The sequence below is a fragment of the Triticum urartu genome, chromosome 7A (genome assembly GCF_056163025.1).
Source record: "Triticum urartu cultivar PI428250 chromosome 7A, HENAU_Tu73, whole genome shotgun sequence".
NCBI classification, from domain to species: Eukaryota; Viridiplantae; Streptophyta; class Magnoliopsida; order Poales; family Poaceae; genus Triticum; species Triticum urartu.
This window is the reverse complement of record NC_141879.1, coordinates 298,181,789-298,205,650: the sequence shown is the minus strand read 5'-3', so window position 1 is coordinate 298,205,650 and position 23,862 is coordinate 298,181,789.

The following is a 23,862-nucleotide window of genomic DNA, read 5'->3' as shown; positions in this document are numbered from 1 at the left end:
TAGGATTCTCGCACTACATGGTGTCAGAAGCGCTAGCACCTTACAAACAGGTAGACCGTACCAACCTACATCCCCTACATCTGCTAGTCTACCACTGTAAGAGTTCTCACAACTTAGTCAACTATGCTAGAGCACATAGTAGCTTGTGGCTGCACACGGAAGTTTCCCTTTGAGCCTGGGTGGCGTTCCAAAAAAAATAGGCAATCGCTGGAATACCCAGGTGCCTCAATCCACCCAGATGTGTATTTAAGTTGCCACCTTAGATAAACCATTAATTTAACAATCTCACATCTGTCATGGATTTCACTCACCCAATCCACGTCTACTACCATAGCATGGCATAAAAGCAAACATAGAAGTAACTCCCAAAGGTTTGATAATAAACAGGTAATAGGTACTACCTCATCTACTTCCCAAACCCACAATTTAATTAGATCCTAATCATGCAATGCGTGAGGATTGATCTAATGCAATAAAAACTGGGTAATAGGAGGTATGATCAAAGTGTTACTTGCCTTGCTGATGATCCGCAAAACCTAGCAATTCGAAGTACCAAGCGGCGCACTCCGGGTACTCTATCGCAAACAAACAAGCATACAATAAGTACTCAACTAATGCACAGGTAAAACTCAAATAAGAGATCTAACCATAAAATTCAACTTAAGAACTCCGGTTGGCAAAAAGAACCAAATTGAATGAAGCAACGAAAGACAAACGACAAAAGAAACAGGCTTCGTTTACTATTCTAGACTAGGGCAATTTTTACAGATGCAAAAACTTGTTTGAGTTGGTTAAATGGAAAGAGGGTTTCGAGACGAAACTCCAGGCGCTTGAATCGCCTGGTTCCGATAAACGAGCGAAAAGTTAAACTAAAACGAACATCAGATCAGGAATCGCGATCAGAAAAATCACGGATTTAATCCAAGAAAAAGAAAAATGACGAACAGATTAACGAACGAACGTACGTTAACTAGAATTAAACGATGAACGCGTTCGTTAAAACGAATGGATGAGCGAACATTCGCTAAATAAATAAACCGGAGAAAACCGATCTATTTAAAAAATCGAAAACTAGGGTTTTCTAAAAAAACCGATACGACTTTTCTCAGAAAACCGGCGGCGGCTTCCTCGGCTCGGGGCTCTAGCGATGCTCCAGCGGGGCTCCGGGCGGCGGCGGGTGGTGCGGAGCAGCGGCTCCGGCGTGCGGCGGCGGTGCAGCTGGCGGCACGGGGCGGCTGCAGCGTGCGAAGGCAGCGACAGGCGGCGCGGGCGGCGGCGGCGCGTGTGGCGTGGGGAGGCGGCGGCGGGTGTGGGGCTCAGGTGGGCTCGGCGGGGTTATAAAGGGGGCGGGGCGGCGAACTTGGGGAAGGGGGCGGCCTCGGGAGGCGTGTCCTCCCCGGACTCGGCAACGGCGGCGGTCGGGACTCCGGTCCCGACCCGGGCGGGAGGCGGCGGCGGCTGCTGGGCCGGCCTGCTCGGCTGGGCCCTTGGCCCAGTCGGGCGCGGGGTCTCTTTTAAAAAAACAATAACGCTGCAACTAAAAAAAAGTCTAGAGAAATAAATAAAATTGTAAAAATTCCAAAACAAATTTTCACCATATAAATAAAATATTTAGAACAGGATGAACATTTTCCTGGCCCTAAATGCAATTTTTGAAAACGTGCAATTTTTCCTAAATTCAAATAAAATTTCAAATAAAACCAAAATAAAATCTTATTTGATTTTTTTTATTAAATCCTCAATATTTCTTTATTTTGGGAAAGTCATTTTATTCCCTCTCTCAAAATTTTATAATAGAAATAATTGAAGATAAAATAAATAAAATCAAATGATCCTATTTTCAAATTTTGAGAAAACTCAAATATGAAAATAACGAAATCCCCAACTCTCTCTGAGGGTCCTTGAGTTGCGTGAAATTTCTAGGATCAACCAAAATGCAAATAAATATGCTTTGCAATGATGATCTATTGTATAACATTCCAAATTGAAAATTTGGGATGTTATATGTATTTTTTGTAGTGCTAGTTCTTAATCCCCGTAGAAAAGAAGAGGTTGACTCAGATCAGAAGGGCGTAAGGTAAATGAGTAAAAAGAGACTTACGTTCCCTTCCACAATCAATTCCCTTACATAACTAAAGAATTTCTAGACTCAACTTCGACCAGTTTGGGTTGGCAATCCTACAGGCAGTCAGGCTCTGATATCAAAGCTGTCAGGACCCCGATCCTAAGTCACACCGACCTAGCATGTAACACATCATATCACTTTGCGGCCTCACGCACGGTATTCCCACGGGTGCCACCATACCTAGCCTGGGACCGCTTGCACCTTTTGGCTCACGTATATGATAGTGTCGCTAGCATCCATATGACAAAGAGCCTAGGCTGACATGACTAGTCGTAAATCCAAAGTGGCACTAACTTACAGGGACAGGCATACATGACCCAGCAACGAATGTGTCGGTCATCAACGTATGAACCCAAGTCGTAGAAAGCTACAAGGACTTAAAGGAACAACACATGAAATTTCCCTGAAGGGACAGACACATGAACGAAGAAGGACACACATGCCGGCCAGCCTAAGTGTTTCGGAGCAGTAGCAAGCTACCATGGCTCAGTGGAAGCACTAGGAGACATTTCCCAATAATAGACGCTACCAAGAATAAACAACTATGTTGTCGGATCCCACACATACCAAGGATTTCAAAATCATACACACAATATGCACTGGTACAGCGAAGTCCTAAACACACGTTTTAAAATCCCTTTCCGCGACGGCATTTCAAACCGTCGCCAAATGAGTGTGGGCGATAGGGGGTCCTTCCCACACGACCCAGAAATCACCGGGGGTAGACCCTCGTGGGACCCAGGCTGGGGCCGTGTGCGATTGGGCGAGGCATGGAAACCCAATCATTTTTGTAGGTATGTAAATCCCACACGGTGAATCCCAGAAATCATTTCCGTAGGTATGTACATCCCACACGGTGAATCCTAGATATCATTTTTGTAGGTATGTACATCCCACACGGTGAATCCCAGAAATCATTTCCGTAGGTATGTTCATCCCACACGGTGAATCCTAGAAATCATTTCCGTAGGTATGTATATCCCACACGGTGAAACCCAGAAAATCATTTCCGTAGGTATGTACATCCCACACAGTTCATCGTGTGGAAACATGTGTGCAAGGTGGCCTAACGCAAACAGTTCGCGGCCGGAAGCCATGTGTGATTGTTAGTTGATCAAACATGCCTACTTTCTAGAAACCGTGCGGGTTGTTTGAGTTCATCGCCCATGGTGATGTTTGAGTAACTGTTTGCAATAGAAAACCCCAATAAGCATGGTAATTAGCCTATTATTGATAATCCATGTACTAATCAAACTGTTATTTCTTATAAAACACGCCAGATATTTCATATCCGTATAAAAGCAACCAGGATTTCATAATCGAATTACATCGGATAGCTTCGGCACTCAGTTACGCCATTACACAACAACACCAAGTTTCACATGCAGCATCAAAAACCTTTGGAAAGTAGCATCATGCATGGTAAATAGACAGATGAATCTCATCTGGGAAACTGCAGAAGCGGAAGGCAAATATTGAGCCTTCAGTGATGTTGAATTTCCTCGCAACGTTAGGCCAGTGGCTATGGATAATTGCCCGCCCAACCTTCGTCCTCTTCAGCAAGACTTCAGTATTGTACCATGGGTGTTGAATGAATACCTTCGTTGCCTGTTGACCATGTAGGTGGTTTGAAAGGTAATCATCGGTGAACTGCTTTGAAAAGTACTGAAAACAAAGCTATGCATAAATTGCTGTTGTAAATTTTGAAATGGCGCAAGGGGTAAAAACAAGGTAAAAGAGTTGGTAGCATCCTATAGTTGACTGATATCTTCTTCATTGTGCAAATAAAGATCTTGCTGTTATTCGTCGCATGTTTCTTCATCCTAACAATCTTTCTGAGTTTCTTGACTTGACTGATATTCATGGACATCTCATTTCCCCATATGCAAAATGGGTTGAAAAGTGGGTCTAAGCCTCTGACAGCAGGACCTACATGTGCAAGACCAAATTGTAAGAAACCTAAATATTAGAATGATTCTTATAACTGCACAATAATGTGCCATTAGCCGAAGGACCCTACTTGAACAAACCTCGATGGTAAACCGCAGTGTCTCCCAATCCTTCCCTACAACACACATAAGGAAGATCTTGCTCAGGTTAACTGAGAGTTCCAATACTATCAGTAGAATATGTATTGAGTACAGCCAAATTCGATTGGTGTCACACGCAAAACAATACAAAATTGTACCCACAGGAAATGAAAATCAAATTGCAGAACTGAACCAAATAGTTAAATGGACAGCAGACCAAAGAGCATGACATTGCAGAATTGAAACATGTACTAGAAGATAAGGCAGTTAACAAAACAAAGAATGCTTGAGAACAGTACTACCAAATGTAGTAGTTGTTGGACCAAAGTGTTAACTGAACATTACATTTTCAGAGGACCAAACTGTTAACTGAACATCAGATTGCATATTAACATTACAGAGGACAAATCACTAGAAGGCACTGGCGGTGGCCTCGAGAAAACATCACGAACTGTATTTTAAAGTAGACAACCGCGCGGGGGTGTCGACGGTGGCCTTGAAGACGAGGTGCTCCTCCAACATCTGGCGGTCGACACGCATGTCAGCCATAGCGACCTCGTTCATGCGTGCGGCCGCATGCTACTCAGCTCCATGTTATACTGCGTGTAAAATGGTTGTGAGCGGTGCTTAATTGGAGGAGGGGGCAGTGATTTCGGTGGAAGGTGTCACTCCGTTAGTCGAGGCATGTGGGACGGGAAAGGAGGAGGATGGTGTGGGTGGGTGTGGATTACCTGACCATATCGACGAGGTCACGCAGCAAGAAGATGGGTCGGCGGCGAGGAGGCCGCACAACAAGAAGAAGGGTCGCCGGCGAGGAGGCGGCGCTGCAAGAAGAAGGGTCGCCGGCGAGGGGGCGGCGCTGCAAGAAGAAGGGTAGCCGGCAAGGAGGCGGCGCTGCAAGAAGAAGGGTCACCGGTGAGGAGGCGGTGCTGCAATAAGAAGGGTCACCGGCGAGGAGGCGGCGCTGCAAGAAGAAGGGTAGCCGGCGAGGAGGCCGCGCTGCAAGAAGAAGGGTCGCCGGCGAGGAGGCTGAGCTGCCAATAAGCAGCAGTGAAGGTTTGAACATGGAAAGCAAGGAGGAACAATGGAAATGTGGCTTTGGTAGGAGGGAGGGGGCGAGGAGATAGATATTTCAGCAGTGGCAAAAAAAATTCGCTCGGTACCGCGATAAATTGGCACGCACGTGTGGTACAAGCGGGGGCGGTGGACTATAGACGATGAAGCTTCCTGCGTAAGCCAGACAAGATGGTGTGCCAGGATATTTTATATTGCATCCCACATGATTCTCTCTAGTAAACGGTTTGTGGTATACCTAATTTTTTCATTATGTTTTGAAAGAAAAAATGGTGTTACGGAGGGAAAGGATGGTGTTTGAATTGCTAGAACATTTACGTATAGTGAACATGCAACTAGTACATGAGTGTTGTGTTTAAATTTGGAATTATTCCGGGTTCGTTTGGCATTTTTATGCATTAATTGAGTTTCTAGGCATTTAATGTGCATAATTCAAATTTGAACTACAAGCACATGCTCCAATGCACCAAAGTTTGCTGAAAAATCACATGTGTGTCTTTGGGTGAATTTATAGGTCCCACGCAAGAAATGGGAACAAAATTCAAACATTTGGGTGTCGTGGCTCAGCCGGAATGATTGAGAAGCTTGGCTTTTTAATTCCTGTAAATTCAAAACATGGTTGAAAATCATGAAACTTGGCATGGTGTGAAGACATGGCACCAACATGCTGCAGTAAATATTTTGGCTGAATTGGGACAAGCTTTGGTGTAAGATTCTTGCAAACCGGAGCTTCCCTTAAGAAAGCTCCTGGTTCCGAGAGGGAACGTGTCACCTCCGTGTGCGAAATGACATACATACACTGCCTTCTCCCGCCTTAATTTTTTTACATAGGCAGATTAGACCAAATAGAAGTATTCTGCTAAATTTTGGAATTATTTCGCGTTCGTTTGGCCTTTTTTATACATTAGTTGAGTTTCTGGGCATTTAACGTGCATAATTCAAATTTGAACTACAAGCACGTGCTCCACTACACCATAGTTGTTTGAAAAAACACATGTGTGTCCTTGGTGAATTTCTAGGTCCCATGCAAGAGATGGGAGTGAAATTCCAACATTTGTGCGTCGTGGCTCGGCCGAAAAGATTGAGAAACTTGGTTTTTTAATTCCTGTAATTCCAGAACACGCCTGAAAATCATGAAACTTGGCATGGTCTCATGAGATGCACGAACATACTGCGGTAATTTTTTTTGGCCGGATTGGGACAAGATTTGGTGTAAGCTTCTTGCAAACCGGAGCTTCCCTCAAGAAGGCTCGTGGTTCCGAGAGGGAACGTGTCACCTCCGTGTGCGAAACGACATACGTACACTGCCTTCTCCTGCCTTAATATTTTTGCACAACCAGATTAGACCAAATAGAAGTACACTGCTAAATTTTGTAATTATTTCGGGCTCGTTTCACCTTTTTTATACATAAATTGAGTTTAGGGAATTTAATGTGGATAATTCAAATTTGAACTAAAAGCACAGGCTCCAGTGCACCAAAGTTGTTTGAAAAATCACATGTGTGTCCTTGGGTGAATTTCGAGGTCCCATGCAAGAGATTGGAGAGAAATTCAAACATCTGGGCGCCGTGGCTCGGCAGAAAAGATTGAGAAACTTGGTTTTTTTAATTCCTGTAATTCCAAAACACGCCTGAAAATCCTGGAACTTGGCATGGTGTCATGACATGGCACGAACATGCTGCGGTAATTTTTTTGGCCGAATTGGGACATGCTTTGGTGTAAGCTTCTTAAAAACTGGAGCTTCCCTCAAGAAGGCTCGTGGTTCCAAGAGGGAACGTGTCGCCTCCGTGTGCGAAACAACATACGTACACTGCCTTCTCCCGCCCTAATTTTTTACACAGCCAGATTAGACCAAATATATGTATCGTGCTAAATTTTGGAATTATTTCGGGCTCGTTTTGCCTTTTTATACATTAATTGAGTTTCTGGGCATTTAATGTGCATAATTCAAATTTGAACTACAAGCACATGCTCCAGTGCACCAAAGTTGTTTGAAAAATTACATATGCATCCTTGGGTGAATTTCTAGGTCCCATGCAAGGGATGGGAGTGAAATTCAAACATCTGGGCGTCGTGGCTCGGCCGGAAAGATTGAGAAACTTGGTTTTTTAATTCCTGTCCAAAACACGCCTGAAAATCATGAAACTTGGCATGGTGTCATGACATGGCACCAACATGTTGTGGTAATTTTTTTGGCCGAATTGGGACAAGCTTTGGTGTAAGCTTCTTGCAAACCGGAGCTTCCCTCAAGAAGGCAGGTGGTTCCAAGAGGGAACGTGTCACCTCCGTGTGTGAAACGACATACGTACACTGCCTTCTCCCGTCTTATTTTTTTACACAACCAAATTAGACCAAATAGAAGTACCGTGCTAAATTTTGGAATTATTCCAGGCTCGTTTTGCCTTTTTATACATTAATTGAGTTTCTGGGCATTTAATGTGCATAATTCAAATTTGAACTACAAGCACATGCTCCAGTGCACCAAAGTTGTTTGAAAAATCACATGTGTGTCCTTGGGTGAATTTCTAGGTCCCATGCAAGAGATGTGAGTGAAATTCAAACATCTGGGCGTCGTGGCTCGGCCGGAAAAATTGAGAAACTTGGGTTTTTAATTCTTGTAATTCCAAAACACGCCTGAAAATCACGAAACTTTGCATGGTGTGAAGACATGGCGAGAACATGATGCGGTAATTTTTTTGGCCGAATTGGGACAAGCTTTGGTGTAAGCTTCTTGCAAACTGGAGCTTCCCTCAAGAAGGCTAGTGGTTCCGAGAGGGAACGTGTCACCTCCGTGTGCGAAACGACATACGTACACTGCCTTCTCCTGCCTTAATTTTGTACACAACCAGATTAGACCAAATATAAGTACCATACTAAATTTTGGAATTATTCCGGGTTCGTTTGGCCTTTTTATACATTAATTGAGTTTCTGGGCATTTAATATGCATAATTCAAATTTGAACTACAAGCACATGCTCCAATGCATCAAAGTTGTTTGAAAAATCAAATGTGTGTCCTTGGGTGAATTTCTAGGTCCCATGCAAGAGACGGGTGTGAAATTCAAACATCTGGGACATGTGGCTCGGTCGGAAAGATTGAGAAACTTGGTTTTTTAAGTCCTGTAATTCGAAAACACGCCTGAAAATCATGAAACTTAGCAATGTCTCATAACATGGCACCAACATGCTATGGTAATTTTTTTCCGATTCGCGAAGGCGCACACATTAACAATCAACAAAGTCATCTTGGAACAAGTGCTGTCACGTTACAAATCGGAAACACAAGTATTATTAAAACCGTGGGCGTTCGACCTACCAATTACGTGTGTGCATGCGTCCCATTTTTTATTGGCTAGGAGGTGCCGTGCGGGGTAGCTATTTTAGTACGGGAGGCGTGCTATCAGACCCCTGCGCATGCTCATCGGGAGGAGAGCCCTTTTGACCGCTACCCACCGCGCACCTCCCTCCCAACGTCTCCATTAATGGCGCCCGAGCACCTGTTCTACGGCATGGCTATATGTCTCACTGGACTGATATTTAAGAGAGAGAAAATGAAAATCAAAAAAAGAAAGTTTTGCACGGATCTTTATGTAAGATCCGACGGACCTATATAGCATCGACTGCGACTTATGGCAAGCATGATGAATATAAGGATGATGACATTGGATAATAATTGTCTTACTTATTTATAAACATAATTAAAAAAGCCACACGCGGCAACGCCTGATATACACAAGGGCAAAAGAAGAAGGAAGCCATATCAGGAAATAATCTCTGCGGCTGGCGGTGACGAGCTCTTTCTTGTCCTCAAGATCCTAGTTGAGAGCATCCACGGATTCCTCCACCAGCCTTCTGCGCTCGATGCGCAGCATGGCATTCTCGTCCATAAGTTTCTTGACGCTAACGCCAGTACTCTTCAACAAGGCAGTGATCTCCTCCTGCTGCTCCGCACTTCCAATGATCTTCGCCCTCAGCAGGTCGCGCTCGGCCCAGAGCTTCGCATTGCTCTCATTTAGTTGCTGGATGACGTCGGTAGACTATTCAAACAAGGCTTGCAGGTCATCCTGCAACCTCGCCCACCTGGAGATCTGATCCATCTGCCTGAGGACGAGGGCACGCATGCGCCTGTAAGAGTCCTCGCCTGCCCGCGAGGCAATTTCCCAGGCCGCCGCGGCATGGGAGGACATCTCTGCTGCATTCGCGGTGCGACGGGACATCTCTTCTGCTTCCGCGGTGTGGCCGGACTAGTCTGGTGCATCGACGGCACAGCGGGTCCTCCGTGCTTCTTCGGCGGCACGGCGGGACCTCTCTGCTGCTACGGCTGTGGGGCGGGACATGTTGGCCGCTTTCGTGGCGAGGCGAGACATCTCTCGTGCTCCCGCTTCCAGGCTCGCCCCTCCCTGGTGGCAATCTCTCGACCGAGAACTCACGCTGGCAATGGCGGACGCAAGGGAACGATGATGAAAGGCTTGTTTGTTTTTGACTTTTTGTGGATGAGGAGTTGAGGAGGAATGTGCAGTCATCTTGGAGTAGTAACATTTATAACTGCATAGTAATACGCTCCTAAGTGGGAAACTGTTTAGGTTTTGATCGGTGTGAACAGGTTCGCAATTTGGAATGTGACGGGACGCATGCTCAAAATTTACTGACGTTTATAAGTGCGGTACTATTCCCAGAAGGCGTAACGTGGGCACGTACGCCTTCTCGGTCGCGTACGTGGCGTTTGCACCATAGGGTGCACCGATATAGGCAATGTCAGCACACATCTTTTAATTAGAATGGGTGTGCCCTTCTAGCGCACACACGTTGATCTATCTAACTGTTTCAGTTTGTTGTGGCTAATTGCAAATAGTTCATCCATGTGAAGTGTATGCCATCAATCGCAGACACTTTGATCTGGCTTACCCGTTTTTGTTCTGTTGCCTAATCGCAAATAGGTAATCCTTCTAAAGCGTATGCCCTCAATCACACACACCTTGATCTGGCTGACCGTTTCTTTTGTTTTGCCTAATCATAAATAGTTCATCCGACTGAACCGTATGTTGTATAACACACACGCCTTCATCTGGCTGCCCGTTTCTTTTTTGTTCCCTAATCACAAACAGTTCATCGGAGTGAACCGTATCCTCTATATCGCACACGCCTTCATCAGGCTGCCCATTTCTTTTGTTCCGCCTCATCGCAAACAGTTCATTGGACTGAACCGTATGCCCTCGATCGCACACGCAACTAAAATCTGAACGTGTTTGATGCATCCTCCATCACAAACTTTTTCACCTTTTTATGGCTTTCATGCAACACCGTTTGCGATTATGGCATCGCACATAGTTTCTCGAAGGGTCTCTGATCGTATTGTCGCGTTAGCAGCATCCTGCAGTAGTGATGCTCGATATGTGCAAATACAACATGACATCAAAACAAAACTCTACGACTCAAAGTATTTATTCATTAGGCTCCGAGGAGCCAGATATTACAAACATGGGTCTGATGACCCAGCATTCAAGTCATACAAGCAATAAGCCCATGCGGAAGCTTAACTTGTCTGAGTACAGACAACTACAAATGAAAAAGGCTGAGAAGCCTGACTGTCTACAATACCTTGTCGAGGGCACAAGATCGTAGCTGAGGTAACAAGCTAAACGTCGAAGTCCATGCGGACCTACTAGTGAGACTGAAGTCTCTCTGCAAAAACATAAATTAAGCAAACGTGAGTAGAAATGTACCTAGCAAGACTTACATCAGAACTAGCTACATATGCATCAGTATCAATAAAGGGGGTGGTGGAGTTTAACTGCAGCAAGCCAGCTTTGACTCAGTGCCTATCCTGTACTACACTGCTGGTAACTCTTTGAGGGGGCGCACACAAGTCCACGTATTCAACATATCAATGCACCACTATGGATCCGTTCCCGTCTCCCTACAAGAAATCCATCCATAGCACTCACGCTTATCTTGCGTATTTTAGAGTATTCGGTTTTACTTGTCTATGAACTATATAAGCAACCTAGAAGTCCTTTACCACGGACACGGCTATTTGAATAGATCATGTTAACCCTGACTCAAAGGAACCTGTCCCTGTCCCATCAGCAACGTTCCCTCTTGGAAAACGTATCTACGTCCAGTCTGGACACCGTGCCATGTCGTGTGTCACCCGGACACACGCGTCATGCATCACCTACCCGCACACCTGACCACAAATGTTCGTGTAACCACAACGTAGGCTCTGATAAACACGGAACTCAATTCCTGTGAGCCATATCACAAGACAATCCACCATGTTTTCCAACATGTCCTCTCATAACCAACTTGATCAAAATAGGTCAAGATACTTAAGTCTCTTCATTAGGACATGTTCATTCCAATTCATCACCCAGATGGATCAGACCCGACACAACTCTAAGCATAGCAAGCGAGCATGTAAGAGTGGTCACAACAAAGCTCAAAAAACTCCTAAGCATGCTAGGATGGTTTAGTTATTTGGTGACAATGTCAGGTCATGCAAAGGAATGGGTTCAACTACCGAGAAAAGGTAGCAGTTGAAGCATTGTTGTCCTAATGCAGTAAAAGAGAGCAGAAGCGAGGGAGTGGGATTGTATCGGGATGAACAAGGGGTTTTTGCTTGCCTGGCACTTCTGGAGATGATATAGCTCTTCAGCGGTGTCATCAAACTCATCGTCGGAACAACGTCTACTGAGGGGGAACAACATCGGCAAACAGAGAAGGAACACAATCAATGGCATGCAACAATATGATGCATGAATGTGACATGGCAATATGTTGTGATTTGAGCTAATACAGCTAGCAACAATTTAAATGAAGTCCATATGAACCAAGGGTTCATATGCAAACCCCATATCAAGCATTTATAATGCCATTATCATGTTTTGATTTAAACAACAAGGTTAAGTGGCTTTATCATGCATAAAACAAGTACCAATGGGTAGATTGGATTTTTCTGATCATTTTTCTTATATGATTTATTTCATTCTAAGTTATAGATTATTTTCTATGATTTTCTGAAGTTTATAACATTTTCTGGAATTTCTTAGTTAATTAAAATAGGCTAAATCCAGAAACTGCTTTATTGCATCATCATTACGTCGCTGTGATGTCAGCGAGTCAACAGGGCCCGCTAGGTCGAACCCGACGGCTGGGACCCACACGTCAGTGTCTCAGGGCTGGTTTGGGTGGATGACAGGTGGGACCGGTCAATGTTGACTTGTTCAAAGTCAAAGCTGACACGTGGGGTCCGCAAGATTAGCACTAATCTAAACAGGAATTAAACTAACCTAAACAGGCACAGGGGCCCACATGGTAGTGAATCTGGGGTGTTTGGCGGGGTCATTAGTGCTAACTAAACCGGTGCCACATCAACAGTTGATGCCGGCGACCACAACAACGGCGGGGGCTCGCCGGAGTTGCTCAGGACGGCGCTAAAGAGCACCGTTTCGCGCATGGTCTACGGTGATGGGTTGCTAGGCTTTGGGCGCATTCAGGGAAGTAAGCGGGAGGAGCTGGGGTGGCCTGTGGCAGCGGTGGCAGCAAGCTATGCGGTGGCCAGAGTTCGGGGGCATGCGAGCATGGGGCTGCGATGCAGTAGGGGGTCAGCTTGTTGCTGCGTTGGTCTCCTGGAGGTACCAGGAGAACGTTTGGGTGCACGGGTGTGAGCAGTTCGCGCTCAGCCCACGGCGGCGATGATGCATGGCAGCGGCGAGCTTCGGCCGCGGCGGCCAGTGGGGCTAGAGGGGTAAATCGACCGAGAAGAGAGAGGGATTGGGTGTAGGAGCTCACAACGAGGTCAAAGGGAAGGCCAGCAAGCTCGGGGAGGTCCTAGCGGTGGCGAATCGACGTGGCTAAAGGTTGAAGACGACGCAGTGACGGCGAAGCAGGGCATCCCCGGGTACGTGGCTCGACGGTGAGGAAGACGAGGTCGAGGCGAGGCTCCTGGTCACATCGCGGGGCGTAGGGGAGGCTTTGGCAGCGAGGTTCATGGCGACGAGCTCACGCGGCTTTCGGCCATGGCGATGGGAAGGCGAGGAGAGGGAGAGACAAAACAGAGGGAGAGTGGAATGGCGGATGGGGTCGAGGCCATCTCGCTGGCGCTTCGAGCAGGCTCGAGGAGGGGGAAGCAGGCAGGGAGGAGGTGGCGTCGGCTGTCTGTGCTGAGGGCACGCAGCTGCTTCTCCTCCTGGCAGGGGGAAGAAGACGGTGCTTCCCCTATGGGCTAGGCTTCTACAGTGCTGGGCTGCCAGGTTAGTCCTCTCTCTTCTGTCTCTCTCTTTTATTTATTGTTTTCTATTTGTTTCACCTCTGTTTTGAATTAGTAAAAATACTAATTCATTTTTAACACTCATGAGACAAATTGTGGACACTATTTGGATTATTCCGAAGGCCCACAAATGATTCCAGAATATTTGGAGCATTTAAAATATTTACAGAATTCAAATGCCCCAATTCAAATACAATATGGGTTAATTCAAAAATCCATAAATGGCCAAGAAATATGCTCATCATTTTTGGAAGAGGTTTTCACATTTATCAGAAATCATGAACATTCTCAAAGGCATTTTGGGTTCTTTGAAAAAGATTTTATTTGAACCTATTTGAATTTTTTCTGGAGCTAGGGTTTGATCAATCCCCATTTCAGCTTTACATAAAATTTAAACATGAAGCAATAGACAAGTGCTAGCCTAGTGCAAGGTAAAGCTTGGGATGTGAAATTGGACAAGGACAACAACATAATGATTTGTGCTTGTTCATATTCACATAGAAGCCATATTGTCATGGATCCTTTAAGATGTGGGGCTTGTCCCCTATCTTTTCTAGCCAAAAGTTCCGCACTAAGAAGAGATACTACTTGTGCATCCAAAACCCCTTAGACCCAAATCTTATTTTCAAGGGTCCACCATACCTACCTTGGGATTGAGCAAGATCCCTCAAGTAAGTTGTCATCGGTGCAAAAGGGCAATAAAAATTGCTTCTAAAAGTGTGAGATCATTTAGTGTAAGAGAAAATTGAGCATTGCACGAACTTGTGATGGTGAAGAATAAAAGCGACATACTGCATAATAAAGATCACTATCACAAGGGGTAATGTAACGTGACGTTCTTTTGCTCTAAGGGATTGAGCATACAAACAGCATGGCAACCTATGCTTCCCTCTGCGAAGGTCCTATCTTTTACTTTTATGCAAGAGTCAAAGGTTTTCTCTCTATTCCTTTTATTTTTCTCCTTTGGCAAGCATCATGTGGCGAGGAAAGATCTAGGAACATATGTCTAGTTGAATATGGGTGGCATGAGTTATTATTGTTGACATCACCCTTGAGGTGAGTATGTTGAGAGGCAAAACCATAAGCCCCTATCTTTCTATGTGTCGGGTTAAAACGTTTTGCTCATGTGTACGCGGTGAGTGTTAGCAATCACAGAAGACTATATGATGGTTGAGTATATGGACTTGCCTAAAGGCTCCGACACGTGACCCTCCCTGAAAAGATGATGAATTGTACTTGCAAAGTTGACTGGGAACATATTTTGTTGGTTTCTAAAAGAGTTTTTGCTTTATACTTTGATTGTGTGATGAACTATTACTTACTCATGAGAAGTATATGATAAAAGTCCTATGTTTAATTTTGTTGCTATTATAATAATCGACATGATGCTTCTATGTCTGTATTTTGTTTTTATCGGCACCTCTCTCTCAAAGCATGTGGACATGTTTTTTAATTTCGGGTTTCGCTTGAGGACCAGCAAGGTCTAAGCTTGTGAGAGTTGATACATTCATTTTGCATCATCTTTTCTTACTGTTATTTATAATATTTTTACCCATAATAATGCTTTTTGGGGTAATTCTAATGCCTTTTCTCTCTCATAATTTGCAAGGTACACACCAGGAGGGAGAATTCCGACAGTTGGAAATGTGGACCTGGAAAAGCTATGCCAGGCCACCTATTCTGCACAACTCCAAACAACCTGAAACTTCACGGAGGTTTTTTATGGATTATTTAAGAATTATTGGAGCAAATAACAACCAGAGGGGGCCCACCAGGTGGGCACAACCCACAAGGGCGCGCCAGGGAACCCAGGCACGCCCTGGTGGGTTGTGCCCTCCTCGGCCCACCTCCGATACCCATCTTTTGGTATATAAGTCATTTTGACCTAGAAAAAAAAATAAAGAGAGGACTTTCGGGATGAAGCGCCGCCACCTCGAGGCGGAACTTGGGCAGGAGCACTTTTGCCCTCTGTCCGAACGATTCCGCCGGGGGAACTTCCCTCCCGGAGGGGGAAATCATCATCATCACCAACAACTCTCCCATCTTGGGGAGGGAAATCTCCATCAACATCTTCAACAACACCATCTCCTCTCAAACCCTAGTTCATCTCTTGTGTTCAATCTTTTTACCGGAACTATAGATTGGTGCTTGTGGGTGACTAGTAGTGTTGATACATCTTGTAGTTGATTACTATATGGTTTATTTGGTGGAAGATTATATGTTTAGATCCAATATGATATTTAATACCCCTCTAATCATGAGCATGTTTATCATTTGTGAGTAGTTACCTTTGTTCTTGAGGCCACGGGAGAAATCATGTTGCAAGTAATCATGTGAATTTGATATGTGTTTGATATTTTGATAGTATGTATGTTGTGATTCCCTTAGTGGTGTCATGTGAATGTCGACTACATGACACTTCACCATATTTGGGCCTAAGGGGATGCATTGTGGAGTAGCAATTAGATGATGGGTTGCAAGAGTGACAGAAGCTTAAACCCCAGTTTATGCGCTATTCCGTAAGGGACCGATTGGATCCAAAAGTTTAATGATGTGGTTAGAATTTATTCTTAATACTTCTCTCATAGTTGCAGATGCTTGCGGGAGGGTTAATCATAAGTAGGAGGTTTGCTGAAGTTAGAACAGCACCTAAGCACCGGTCCACCCACATATCAAATTATCAAAGTAGCGAACACTAATTAAACCAACATGATTAAAATGACTAGATGAAATTCCCATGTACCCTCAAGAATGCTTTGCTTATCATAAGAGACCGTTTTGGCATGTCCTTTGCCTCAAAAGGATTGGGCTACCTTTCTGCACTTTTGTTACTACTATCGTTACTTGCTCATTACAAATTATATTGCTATCAAACTACTCTACTACTTACAATTTCAGCACTTGCAGACATCACCTTACTGAAAACTACTTGTCAATTCTTTCTGCTCCTCGTTGGGTTCGACATGCTTACTTATCGAAAAGACCTACAATTGATCCCCTATACTTGTTGGTCATCATTACTGTGCAATAAAACGGAGTCTGGAGGACACACGAGGTGGCCACAAGGCGGGGAGCGCGCCCAGGCAGGTAGCACGTGCCCTCCACCCTTGTGGATTCTTCGTGCGCTCTTCGGACTACTTTTAATTTTTCTAATTTTTTTAATATTCCAAAACAGAGAAAAATTGCCATTAGAACTGTTTTGGAGTCCCTTTACTTATTGTACCACATACCTATTCCTTTTCGGAGTCTGAAACGTTCTGGAAAGTATCCCTTATGTACTCCTCCAGTGTTATGGTACTAATTATATTGGTCTCAACATTTATGGGAGTACCTGAGATATAATGTTTGATTCTTTGACCATTTACCACCTTCGGATTTGTACCTTCGGCGTTGATGATCTTGATGGCACCAGAACGATAGACCTCCTCGATAATGTAAGGGCCTTCCCATTTGGAGAGAAGCTTTCCTGCAAAAAAATCTTAAATGAAAGTTGTATAGCAAATCATGATCACCTAGATTAAACTCTCGCTTTTGTATCCTCTTGTCATGCCATCTTTTAACCTTTTCTTGAAACAACCTGGCATTCTCATAGGCTTGGGTTCTCCATTCATCAAGTGAGCTAATGTCAAATAACCTCTTCTCACCGGCAAGTTTGAAATCATAGTCGATCTCTTTAATAGCCCAATAAGCTTCATGTTCTAATTCGAGAGGTAAGTGACAAGCTTTTCCATAATCCATTTTATACGGAGACATACCCATTGGATTCTCATAAGCAGTTCTATAAGCCCATAATGCATCATCAAGTTTCTTAGACCAATTCTTTCAAGATCTATTAACAGTCTTTTGCAAAATCAAATTAATTTCTCTATTGCTCAATTCTACTTGACCACTAGACTGAGGGTGATATGGAGATGCAATTCTATGGTTAACATCATATTTAGCCAGGAATTTACGGAAATCACCATGAATAAAATGTGAACCACTACCAGTCATTAAATAACTAGAGACTCCAAACCTCAAAAAAATAACTTCTTTAATCATCTTAACAGAAGTGTTATGATCGGCACTACTACTTGGAATAGCTTCTACCCACTTAGTAATGTAATCAACAACAACTAAAATATGTGTATACCCATTAGAGGAAGGAAAAGGTCCCATATAATCAAAGCCCCAAACATCAAATGGTTCAATAACAAGTGAATAATTCATAGGCATTTCCTAACGTCTACTAATATTGCCAATTCTCTGGCATTCATCATAAGACAAGAAAAACTTATGAGCATCCTTGAAGAGAGTAGGCCAATAAAAACCAGATTGCAATACCTTGTGTGTAGTCCTATCTCCAGCGTCGTGTCCTCCGTAAGACTTGGAGTGGCACTTGCGTAGGATCTATTCCTATTCATGCTCAGGTACACAACATCTATTAACACCATCTAATCCTTCTTTATAAAGGTGTGGGTCATCCCAAAAGTAATGTCTCAAATCATAGAAAACCTTTTTCTTTTGCAGGTATGTGAAACTAGATGGTATAAATTTAGCAACAATGTAATTAGCATAATCAGCATACCATGGAGTATTACGAGAAGCATTTATGACAACTAATTGCTCATCAGGAAAGCTATCATCAATAAGCAGTGGGTCATCAAGGACATTTTCTAACCTAGACAAGTTGTCTGCAATGGAGTTCTCAACTCCCTTTCTATCAGTAATATGCAAATCAAATTCTTGTAGCAAAAGAACCCATCTAATAAGTCTAGGTTTATCATCTTTCTTTTCCATAAGATATTTGATAGCAACATGATGAGTGTGAATAGTTACTTTGGAGTCAACAATATAAGATCTGAACTTATCACAAGCAAAAACAACTGCTAAAAATTCTTTTCCAGTAGTAGCATAATTTCAATTGGCATTGTCTAGAGTTTTACCAGTATAATGAATAACTTTCAATTTCTAATCAACTCTTTGTCCTAGAACGATGCCAACAACATAATCACTAGAATTAGACATAATTTCAAAGGGTAAATTCCAATCAGGCGGTTGAACTATAGGAGTAGAAATCAAGGCTTTCTTAAGTATTTCAAATGTTTCTACACAATCATCATAAAAAACAAAAGGAACATCTTTTTGCAAGAGATTGGTGAGAGGCCTAGAAATTTTAGAGAAGTCTTTAATAAATCTCCTATAGAAACCAGGATGACCAAGGAAACTTCTTATACCTTTGATATCTTTAGGAAACGGCATCTTTTCAATAGCATCTACTTTAGCTTTATCAACTTCAATACCTCTTTCAGAAATCTTATGCCCTAAGACATTACCTTCATTAACCATAAAGTGGCACTTCTTCCAATTCAAAACAAGATTAGTTTCTTCACATCTCTACAAAACTCGATCAAGGTTGCTTAAGCAATCATCAAAAGAAGTTCCGTAAATGGAGAAATCATCCATGAAAACCTCAACAATCTTTTCACCAAAGTCAGATATTATAGCAGTCATACATCTTTTAAAGGTAGCAGGTGCATTCCATAAACCAAAAGGCATGCGTCTATAAGCGAAAGTGCCGAAAGGGCAAGTAAAAGTGGTCTTTTCTTGGTCCTCTTTTGGTGCATGTATTTGAGAGAAACCAGAATAACCATCTAGAAAGAAAAAATGTGTATGTTTAGATAGTCTTTCTAGCATTTGATCAATAAAAGGTATAGGTTAATGATCTTTTCAAGTAGCTTTGTTTAATTTGCGAAAATCAATTACCATTCTATAACGTGTAACAATTCTTTGTGGAATCAATTCATTCTTATCATTAGGAATAACAGTAAAACCTCCCTTCTTAGGGACACAATGAATAGGGCTTACCCATCTACTATCAGCAATAGGATAATGTATACCTGCCTCCAGAAGATTTAATATTTCACTTCTTACCACTTCTTTCATCTTAGGATTTAACCTTCGCTGATGATCAACAAATGGTTTAGCATCTAGCTACAATTTAATTTTGTGCTGACATAGAGTGGCACTAATGCCCTTATGATCAAGAAGAGTATATCCAATAGTGGCACAGTGCTTCTTTAGAGTTTTTAATAATTTTTTTCTTCATGCTATGAAAGGTTAGCACTAATAATAACAGGATATATGTTCTTTTCATCAAGATAAGCATATTTCATAGTATCCGGTAATTGCTTAAACTCAAACACGGGATCACCCTTGGGTGGAGGAGGATCCCCAAGGATTTCAACATATAAATTGTGTTTCAAAATAGGCCCATGATTAAAGAATATTTCATCCATTTCCCTTCTTTCATTCAAAAACATATCATTTTCATGGTCTAGCAAATATTGTTCTAAAGGATTAGTAGGAGGCACGGCAATAGAAGCAAGACTAATAATTTCGTCCTTACTAGGCAATTCTTTCTCATGAGGTTGTCTACGAAATTTAGAGAACTTAAAATCATGAGACATATCCCTAAACCGACAGTAACAATATCTTTCTCGCATTCTATATTAGCATTAATAGTATTCAAGAAAGGTCTATGAAATATAATGGGACAAAAATCATCTTGTGGGGAAGCAAGAACAAGAAAATCAGTAGGGTATTTTACTTTCCCACACAAGACTTCAACATCTCTAATCATCCCAATTGGTGATATAGTATCTCTATTGGCAAGCTTAATAGTAACATCAATATCTTCTATCTCAGCAGGTGCAATATCATTCATATTTTCTTTATATAAAGTAAAAGGAATTACACTCACACTAGCACCCACATCACATAAGCCATGCTAACAATGATCTCTTATTTTAACGGAAACATCAGGCATGCCAACAACAGGTCTATGTTTATCTTTAATATAGGGTTTAGCAATTCTAGCAGCTTCATCACAGAAATAAATAACAAGCCCATCAATATTATCAACCAAGAGATATTTGACCATAGAAATACTAGGTTCAACTTTAATTTGCTCAATGGGTGTAGGTGTTCTAGTATAACTCTTCCGAACCACAGTTGAAGCTTTAGCATGATCCTTTATTCTAACAGGAAAAGGTGGTTTCTCAATATAAGTGATACGTCTCCAACGTATCTATAATTTTTTATTTTTTCCATGCTATTATATTATCTGTTTTTGGATGTTTATGGGCTTTATTATACACTTTTATATAATTTTTGGGACTAACCTATTAACCGGAGGCCTAGCCCAAATTGTTGTTTTCTTGCCTATTTCAGTGTTTCGAAGAAAAGGAATATCAAACGGAGTCTAAATGGAATGAAAACTTTGGGAGAGTTATTTTTGGAATGGAAGCAATCCAGGAGACTTGGAGTATATGTCAAGAAATCAACAAGGCAACCACGAGGCAAGGGGCATGCCCACCCCCTGGGTGCGCCCTCCACCCTCCTAGGCCCCTCTTTGCTCCACCGACATACTTCTTCCTCCTATATATATCCATATACCCCCAAACATCGAAGAACAGAATAGATCGGGCGTTCTGCCACCAGAAGCCTCCGCAGCCACCGAAAACCAATCTAGACCCGTTCTGGCACCCTGCCGAAGGGGGAATCCCTCTCCGGTGGCCATCTTCATCATCCCGGCGCTCTCCATGATGAGGAGGGAGTAGTCCACCCTCGGGGCTGAGGGTATGTACCAGTAGCTATGTGTTTGATCTCTCTCTCTCTCGTGTTCTTTAGGTGGTACGATCTTGATGTATGGCGAGCTTTGCTATTATGTTTGGATCTTATGATGTTTCTCCCCCTCTACTATCTTGTGATGAATTGAGTTTTCCCTTTGAAGTTATCTTATCGGATTGAGTCTTTAAGGATTTGAGAACACTTGATGTATGTCTTGAACGTGCTTATCTGTGGTGACAATGGGACATCATGTGATCCACTTGATGTATGTTTTGGTGATCAACTTGCGAGTTCCGTGACTACATGAACTTATGCATAGGGGTTGGCACACGTTTTCGTCTTGACTCTCCGATAGAAACTTTGGGGCACTCTTTAAAGTTCTTTGTGTTGGTTGAATAGATGAATCTGAGATTGTGTGATGCATATCGTATAATCATACCCACGGATACTTGAGGTGACATTGGAGTATCTAGGTGACATTAGGGTTTTGGTTGATTTGTGTCTTAAGGTGTTATTCTAGTACGAACTCTATGATAGATTGAACGGAAAGAGTAGCTTCATGTTATTTTACTATGAACTCTTGAATAGATCGATCAGAAAGAATATCTTTGCGGTGGTTTCATACCCTACAATAATCTCTTCGTTTGTTCTCCACTATTAGTGACTTTGGAGTCACTCTTTGTTGCATGTTGAGGGATAGTTATATGATCCAATTATGTTATTATTGTTGAGAAAACTTGCACTAGTGAAAGTATGAACCCTAGGCCTTGTTTCAACACATTGCAATACCGTTTGTGCTCACTTTTATCATTAGTTACCTTGCTGTTTCTATATTTTCAGATTACAAAAACCTATATCTACTATCCATATTGCACTTGTATCACCATCTCTTCGCCGAACTAGTGCACCTATACAATTTACCATTGTATTGGGTGTGTTGGGGACACAAGAGACTCTTTGTTATTTGGTTGCAGGGTTGGTTGAGAGAGACCATCTTCATCCTACACCTCCCACGGATTGATAAACCTTAGGTCATCCACTTGAGTGAAATTTGCTACTGTCCTACAAACCTCTGCACTTGGAGGCCCAACAACGTCTACAAGAAGAAGGTTGTGTAGTAGACATCAATAAGCAGTAGGAACAATAGGATCAACATTATAATTAATAGTTTCTCTTCTCTTTAATAGTTTCTACTACTTTCACTTCAATGGGAGGATGATATTTAAAACACTACTCCTTAGGGATATCAACATGAGTAGCAAATGATTCACAGAAAGAAGCTACTATCTTATAGTCAAGTCCATATTTAGTGCTAACATCACGAAAAACATCGGTATCCATAAAAGATTTAACACAATCAAACTTAAGTTTTATACCTGACTTATTACCTTCGTCGATTTCCCAATATTCAGAGTTGCATTTAATTCTTTCCAATAAATCCCATTTGAATTCAATATCCTTTTTCATGAAAGAACTAGTACAAGAAGTATCAAGCATGGATCGATCATTATGAGAAAGACGAGCATAAAAATTCTGAATAATAATTACTCTTGAGAGCTCATGATTGGGGCTTTAATATAACATTAACTTAACCCTCCCCCAAGCTTGAGCGATACTTTATCCTTCACGAGGCCAAAAATTATATATATAATTCTGATCCCGATGAACCAAATACATAGAATAAAACTTCTGATAAATTCCAATTTCAATCGGTTTTAGTTCCATGATCCAATATCATCACATAGCCTATACCATGTCAATGCATTTCCCTTCAAACATAAAGGGAAAACCTTCTTATTCACAACATCCTCTGGCAAACCTGCAAGCTTAAATAATCCACAAACTTCATCCACATAGATTAGGTGCATATCATGATGTAATGTTCCATCTCCTGCATAAGGATTAGCTAGCAGGTTATCTATCATACCTAAAGGAATTTCATAATAAATATTTTCAGTAGGTTCAGTAGGTTGAGGAGCAACTCTTTGCTCTTATGTTCGAGGTGAAGAAACCCCGAACAAGCCCCTCAAAGGATTATTTTCCATAGTAACAAGTGATAGTAAATTTCAGATCACTATATAAATGTTTCCTTACCAAATTCCACTTACCAAAGGTGCTTCACTCCACGGAAACGGTGGTAGAAAAGAGTCTTGATGACCCACAAGTATAGGGGATCTATCATAGTCCTTTCGATAAGTACGAGTGTCAAACCCAACGAGGAGTCAAAGGAAATGACAAGTTGTTTCCAGCAAGGTATTATGTGCCAGCACTAAATTATCAGTGACAGATAATTGTATGATGAGATAATTCGTAACGGGTAACAGGTAACCAAAGTAAACAAGGTGTAGCAAGGTGGCCCAATCATTTTTGTAACAAGGTTGTAACACCCTCGATGCGACTATAGCTCCCACGTGTCGAGGCACGACTTAGAGACATAATCGCATTGAAGGCATATGTCGCAAGTTAGGCAATCTTCACAACATCCCATGTAATAATAATAAAAGGGGAGATAACATAGTTGGCTTACACTCGCCACGTCAATCAAGTACATAAATAACATTACATCATCCAAACACTCATGACCCGACTACGGCGCCAAAATAAAAGAGAACCCAACATGCGACAACGGTCCCAATCACCCCCAACTGGGCACCACTACTGATTATCGGGAAAGGAAACGTAGTATCGTTGAGAGTCTTTGTCGAACTCCCACTTGAGCTCATACGCCTCTCTTGGAGCGGAATCATCAGGCCC